We start from the raw sequence: 7,500 nt of genomic DNA, 5'->3' as shown, positions 1-7,500 counted from the left end.
GGGCGGGTGGCGCCGACAAGCCCCAAGAGCCTGCTGCGCGCGCTCGCTCCTTCGCTCACTCGCCCGCCCGACGCCCGATGCCCGACGCCCCACGACGACGACGAGCTCACACGAGCCCTGAGACCAGAGCCCAGCGCACAGCCCACAGACACACACCACACACCGACACGACACGACACGACACGCCCGGCCCGAGCCCCACCCACACGACACGCCCCAGCCCACGCTGCCCACAACCTCCCCCAGAGCCCCCACCAGCCCCCCTCTGCCTGCCCTCGAGGCACCACGGGCCCAGCCAGTGAGTGCCAGCCTTGGCCGCACACACATCTCCCCTCCTCGCTTCTTCTCCCCTCCCTCCCCTCCTGGACGGATCCACGGGCTTCGTGCAACAGCGCCCTCACCCACCCGGGACTTCCCCTTCCACCCACCCGAGGTCCCTCCCAGCTTCTCAAATCCTGACCCACCCTGGACCTCGGACGTTCCGCCCCACCTCGCCGACTGGTCACCCACCTACCCACCCACCGTCCCTGTCTGTGCCCAGGACTGGGCCCCTCAGCCCGGGCTTGTGCCCCTCATCCCTGGATGGATGGATGGATGGATGGATGGATGGATGGATGGATGGATGGATGGCATCCCAGCCCACCTGGGACACTGGGACACGCACAGCCACACCCAGCGGCACAGGCTAGCCCAAGAGGCACGCACTGCACTGCCCGTGCACTGCCTCCAGAGCGCAAGCACACACCACACCCGGACAGGCACACAAACGTGCCCCCTACCCACCCATGGGCCCACGGAAGCAGACACGTGTCAGGGCACTGCGGCTTGTGCACCCGGACAAAAAAGGAGGACCGGCTGGCTAGACGGAGCAGGCAGCACACAGACACACGCAGACACGCCCACGCACGGGAAACACACACTCACACCACTCACACACTCGCAGTCTGGCCCACCTGCCCCTACCCTCAGGCAAACACACACACACACACACACACACACACACACACGTGTGTACTGGCTGATTGAGCAAGCAAGCACGGAGGGTCGGTCCTCAGCTTATACACAGACACACACACAGACCCACACACTGGGACCCAGGTGAATTAGCAGAAGTCAGGAGGGGCAAAACACATACAACTCTCTCGCACACAGACATACACACACACTACCACTCACACAAGGTGGGAGGCAAGTGCGGTGTTGGATGAGGGTGGAGTGTTCAGGCCAGCCTGGGCTCGGTGCAAATGGAGAGAGGCTCTCCCATCCGGTGTCCCGTGTCCCGTGTGCCCTTGCTAGCTAGCTAGCTAGCTCAGCAGGGTGGTGCTGGGGTGGCCAGCATGGTGTGCCCTGCCTTAGGGCTCCGGGAGCCTCCTGTGAGAGGGCAAGCCTGTGAGAGGACGAGGGTGGGCTCCTTGGGGGGTGTGGGGTGTGGGGTGTGGGGTGTGGATGGGCCTGGCCTGAGCCTGGGTCGCCGGGCGGCCGTGTCCGTGGCCAAAAGGGAGAGAGAGACAGAGGGGAGTCCAAAAAGCCTACAGCACCCGGTATTCCCAGGCGGTCTCCCATCCAAGTACTAACCAGGCCCGACCCTGCTTAGCTTCCGAGATCAGACGAGATCGGGCGCGTTCAGGGTGGTATGGCCGTAGACGAGGGCGGGTGGCGCCGACAAGCCCCAAGAGCCTGCTGCGCGCGCTCGCTCCTTCGCTCACTCGCCCGCCCGACGCCCGATGCCCGACGCCCGACGCCCCACGACGACGACGAGCTCACACGAGCCCTGAGACCAGAGCCCAGCGCACAGCCCACAGACACACACCACACACCGACACGACACGACATGACACGACACGCCCGGCCCGAGCCCCACCCACACGACACGCCCCAGCCCACGGTGCCTCCTCGCTTCCCGCTGCCTGCCTCACGCTGCCCACAACCTCCCCCAGAGCCCCCACCAGCCCCCCTCTGCCTGCCCTCGAGGCACCACGGGCCCAGCCAGTGAGTGCCAGCCTTGGCCGCACACACATCTCCCCTCCTCGCTTCTTCTCCCCTCCCTCCCCTCCTGGACGGTTCCACGGGCTTCGTGCAACAGCGCCCTCACCCACCCGGGACTTCCCCTTCCACCCACCCGAGGTCCCTCCCAGCTTCTCAAATCCTGACCCACCCTGGACCTCGGACGTTCCGCCCCACCTCGCCGACTGGTCCACCCACCTACCCACCCACCGTCCCTGTCTGTGCCCAGGACTGGGCCCCTCAGCCCGGGCACGCAAGGGAAGTAAACCCACTGTGGATGGATGGATGGATGGATGGATGGATGGATGGATGGATGGATGGCATCCCAGCCCACCTGGGACACTGGGACACGCACAGCCACACCCAGCGGCACAGGCTAGCCCAAGAGGCACGCACTGCACTGCCCGTGCACTGCCTCCAGAGCGCAAGCACACACCACACCCGGACAGGCACACAAACGTGCCCCCTACCCACCCATGGGCCCACGGAAGCAGACACGTGTCAGGGCACTGCGGCTTGTGCACCCGGACAAAAAAGGAGGACCGGCTGGCTAGACGGAGCAGGCAGCACACAGACACACGCAGACACGCCCACGCACGGGAAACACACACTCACACCACTCACACACTCGCAGTCTGGCCCACCTGCCCCTACCCTCAGGCAAACACACACACACACACACACACACACACACACACACGTGTGTACTGGCTGATTGAGCAAGCAAGCACGGAGGGTCGGTCCTCAGCTTACACACAGACACACACACAGACCCACACACTGGGACCCAGGTGAATTAGCAGAAGTCAGGAGGGGCAAAACACATACAACTCTCTCGCACACAGACACACACACACACTACCACTCACACAAGGTGGGAGGCAAGTGCGGTGTTGGATGAGGGTGGAGTGTTCAGGCCAGCCTGGGCTCGGTGCAAATGGAGAGAGGCTCTCCCATCCGGTGTCCCGTGTCCCGTGTGCCCTTGCTAGCTAGCTAGCTAGCTCAGCAGGGTGGTGCTGGGGTGGCCAGCATGGTGTGCCCTGCCTTAGGGCTCCGGGAGCCTCCTGTGAGAGGGCAAGCCTGTGAGAGGACGAGGGTGGGCTCCTTGGGGGGTGTGGGGTGTGGGGTGTGGGGTGTGGATGGGCCTGGCCTGAGCCTGGGTCGCCGGGCGGCCGTGTCCGTGGCCAAAAGGGAGAGAGAGACAGAGGGGAGTCCAAAAAGCCTACAGCACCCGGTATTCCCAGGCGGTCTCCCATCCAAGTACTAACCAGGCCCGACCCTGCTTAGCTTCCGAGATCAGACGAGATCGGGCGCGTTCAGGGTGGTATGGCCGTAGACGAGGGCGGGTGGCGCCGACAAGCCCCAAGAGCCTGCTGCGCGCGCTCGCTCCTTCGCTCACTCGCCCGCCCGACGCCCGATGCCGACGCCCCACGACGACGACGAGCTCACACGAGCCCTGAGACCAGAGCCCAGCGCACAGCCCACAGACACACACCACACACCGACACGACACGACACGACACGCCCGGCCCGAGCCCCACCCACACGACACGCCCCAGCCCACGCTGCCCACAACCTCCCCCAGAGCCCCCACCAGCCCCCCTCTGCCTGCCCTCGAGGCACCACGGGCCCAGCCAGTGAGTGCCAGCCTTGGCCGCACACACATCTCCCCTCCTCGCTTCTTCTCCCCTCCCTCCCCTCCTGGACGGATCCACGGGCTTCGTGCAACAGCGCCCTCACCCACCCGGGACTTCCCCTTCCACCCACCCGAGGTCCCTCCCAGCTTCTCAAATCCTGACCCACCCTGGACCTCGGACGTTCCGCCCCACCTCGCCGACTGGTCACCCACCTACCCACCCACCGTCCCTGTCTGTGCCCAGGACTGGGCCCCTCAGCCCGGGCTTGTGCCCCTCATCCCTGGATGGATGGATGGATGGATGGATGGATGGATGGATGGATGGATGGATGGCATCCCAGCCCACCTGGGACACTGGGACACGCACAGCCACACCCAGCGGCACAGGCTAGCCCAAGAGGCACGCACTGCACTGCCCGTGCACTGCCTCCAGAGCGCAAGCACACACCACACCCGGACAGGCACACAAACGTGCCCCCTACCCACCCATGGGCCCACGGAAGCAGACACGTGTCAGGGCACTGCGGCTTGTGCACCCGGACAAAAAAGGAGGACCGGCTGGCTAGACGGAGCAGGCAGCACACAGACACACGCAGACACGCCCACGCACGGGAAACACACACTCACACCACTCACACACTCGCAGTCTGGCCCACCTGCCCCTACCCTCAGGCAAACACACACACACACACACACACACACACACACACACGTGTGTACTGGCTGATTGAGCAAGCAAGCACGGAGGGTCGGTCCTCAGCTTATACACAGACACACACACAGACCCACACACTGGGACCCAGGTGAATTAGCAGAAGTCAGGAGGGGCAAAACACATACAACTCTCTCGCACACAGACATACACACACACTACCACTCACACAAGGTGGGAGGCAAGTGCGGTGTTGGATGAGGGTGGAGTGTTCAGGCCAGCCTGGGCTCGGTGCAAATGGAGAGAGGCTCTCCCATCCGGTGTCCCGTGTCCCGTGTGCCCTTGCTAGCTAGCTAGCTAGCTCAGCAGGGTGGTGCTGGGGTGGCCAGCATGGTGTGCCCTGCCTTAGGGCTCCGGGAGCCTCCTGTGAGAGGGCAAGCCTGTGAGAGGACGAGGGTGGGCTCCTTGGGGGGTGTGGGGTGTGGGGTGTGGGGTGTGGATGGGCCTGGCCTGAGCCTGGGTCGCCGGGCGGCCGTGTCCGTGGCCAAAAGGGAGAGAGAGACAGAGGGGAGTCCAAAAAGCCTACAGCACCCGGTATTCCCAGGCGGTCTCCCATCCAAGTACTAACCAGGCCCGACCCTGCTTAGCTTCCGAGATCAGACGAGATCGGGCGCGTTCAGGGTGGTATGGCCGTAGACGAGGGCGGGTGGCGCCGACAAGCCCCAAGAGCCTGCTGCGCGCGCTCGCTCCTTCGCTCACTCGCCCGCCCGACGCCCGATGCCCGACGCCCGACGCCCCACGACGACGACGAGCTCACACGAGCCCTGAGACCAGAGCCCAGCGCACAGCCCACAGACACACACCACACACCGACACGACACGACATGACACGACACGCCCGGCCCGAGCCCCACCCACACGACACGCCCCAGCCCACGGTGCCTCCTCGCTTCCCGCTGCCTGCCTCACGCTGCCCACAACCTCCCCCAGAGCCCCCACCAGCCCCCCTCTGCCTGCCCTCGAGGCACCACGGGCCCAGCCAGTGAGTGCCAGCCTTGGCCGCACACACATCTCCCCTCCTCGCTTCTTCTCCCCTCCCTCCCCTCCTGGACGGTTCCACGGGCTTCGTGCAACAGCGCCCTCACCCACCCGGGACTTCCCCTTCCACCCACCCGAGGTCCCTCCCAGCTTCTCAAATCCTGACCCACCCTGGACCTCGGACGTTCCGCCCCACCTCGCCGACTGGTCCACCCACCTACCCACCCACCGTCCCTGTCTGTGCCCAGGACTGGGCCCCTCAGCCCGGGCACGCAAGGGAAGTAAACCCACTGTGGATGGATGGATGGATGGATGGATGGATGGATGGATGGATGGATGGCATCCCAGCCCACCTGGGACACTGGGACACGCACAGCCACACCCAGCGGCACAGGCTAGCCCAAGAGGCACGCACTGCACTGCCCGTGCACTGCCTCCAGAGCGCAAGCACACACCACACCCGGACAGGCACACAAACGTGCCCCCTACCCACCCATGGGCCCACGGAAGCAGACACGTGTCAGGGCACTGCGGCTTGTGCACCCGGACAAAAAAGGAGGACCGGCTGGCTAGACGGAGCAGGCAGCACACAGACACACGCAGACACGCCCACGCACGGGAAACACACACTCACACCACTCACACACTCGCAGTCTGGCCCACCTGCCCCTACCCTCAGGCAAACACACACACACACACACACACACACACACACACACACACACACGTGTGTACTGGCTGATTGAGCAAGCAAGCACGGAGGGTCGGTCCTCAGCTTACACACAGACACACACACAGACCCACACACTGGGACCCAGGTGAATTAGCAGAAGTCAGGAGGGGCAAAACACATACAACTCTCTCGCACACAGACACACACACACACTACCACTCACACAAGGTGGGAGGCAAGTGCGGTGTTGGATGAGGGTGGAGTGTTCAGGCCAGCCTGGGCTCGGTGCAAATGGAGAGAGGCTCTCCCATCCGGTGTCCCGTGTCCCGTGTGCCCTTGCTAGCTAGCTAGCTAGCTCAGCAGGGTGGTGCTGGGGTGGCCAGCATGGTGTGCCCTGCCTTAGGGCTCCGGGAGCCTCCTGTGAGAGGGCAAGCCTGTGAGAGGACGAGGGTGGGCTCCTTGGGGGGTGTGGGGTGTGGGGTGTGGGGTGTGGATGGGCCTGGCCTGAGCCTGGGTCGCCGGGCGGCCGTGTCCGTGGCCAAAAGGGAGAGAGAGACAGAGGGGAGTCCAAAAAGCCTACAGCACCCGGTATTCCCAGGCGGTCTCCCATCCAAGTACTAACCAGGCCCGACCCTGCTTAGCTTCCGAGATCAGACGAGATCGGGCGCGTTCAGGGTGGTATGGCCGTAGACGAGGGCGGGTGGCGCCGACAAGCCCCAAGAGCCTGCTGCGCGCGCTCGCTCCTTCGCTCACTCGCCCGCCCGACGCCCGATGCCGACGCCCCACGACGACGACGAGCTCACACGAGCCCTGAGACCAGAGCCCAGCGCACAGCCCACAGACACACACCACACACCGACACGACACGACACGACACGCCCGGCCCGAGCCCCACCCACACGACACGCCCCAGCCCACGCTGCCCACAACCTCCCCCAGAGCCCCCACCAGCCCCCCTCTGCCTGCCCTCGAGGCACCACGGGCCCAGCCAGTGAGTGCCAGCCTTGGCCGCACACACATCTCCCCTCCTCGCTTCTTCTCCCCTCCCTCCCCTCCTGGACGGATCCACGGGCTTCGTGCAACAGCGCCCTCACCCACCCGGGACTTCCCCTTCCACCCACCCGAGGTCCCTCCCAGCTTCTCAAATCCTGACCCACCCTGGACCTCGGACGTTCCGCCCCACCTCGCCGACTGGTCACCCACCTACCCACCCACCGTCCCTGTCTGTGCCCAGGACTGGGCCCCTCAGCCCGGGCACGCAAGGGAAGTAAACCCACTGTGGATGGATGGATGGATGGATGGATGGATGGATGGATGGATGGATGGATGGCATCCCAGCCCACCTGGGACACTGGGACACGCACAGCCACACCCAGCGGCACAGGCTAGCCCAAGAGGCACGCACTGCACTGCCCGTGCACTGCCTCCAGAGCGCAAGCACACACCACACCCGGACAGGCACACAAACGTGCCCCCTACCCACCCATGGGCCCACGG

General features: G+C 65.1%; 4 non-coding genes across 4 annotated transcripts; all 4 read right to left on the bottom strand.

Annotated features, from left to right (window-relative positions):
• Positions 1 to 1,526: 1,526 nt before the first annotated feature.
• Positions 1,527 to 1,645, bottom strand: LOC147002324 (5S ribosomal RNA). Its single transcript, XR_015048837.1, has one exon. It is a non-coding gene; the product is annotated as a 5S ribosomal RNA (ribosomal RNA).
• Positions 1,646 to 3,223: 1,578 nt separating this feature from the next.
• LOC147002323 (5S ribosomal RNA) lies at positions 3,224 to 3,342 on the bottom strand. The gene has a single exon (XR_015048836.1). It is a non-coding gene; the product is annotated as a 5S ribosomal RNA (ribosomal RNA).
• A 1,529-nt stretch (positions 3,343 to 4,871) lies between these two features.
• LOC147002322 (5S ribosomal RNA) lies at positions 4,872 to 4,990 on the bottom strand. The gene has a single exon (XR_015048835.1). It is a non-coding gene; the product is annotated as a 5S ribosomal RNA (ribosomal RNA).
• A 1,586-nt stretch (positions 4,991 to 6,576) lies between these two features.
• On the bottom strand, positions 6,577 to 6,695 carry LOC147002321 (5S ribosomal RNA). The gene has a single exon (XR_015048834.1). It is a non-coding gene; the product is annotated as a 5S ribosomal RNA (ribosomal RNA).
• Between the last annotated feature and the right edge of the window lie 805 nt (positions 6,696 to 7,500).

This window comes from Mus caroli, unplaced genomic scaffold (assembly GCF_978045245.1).
Source record: "Mus caroli unplaced genomic scaffold, Mus_caroli_1 scaffold_10, whole genome shotgun sequence".
Classification (NCBI taxonomy): Eukaryota; Metazoa; Chordata; class Mammalia; order Rodentia; family Muridae; genus Mus; species Mus caroli.
Note: the sequence above shows the minus strand (reverse complement) of the source record. Positions and strands in the feature narration are given on the sequence as shown.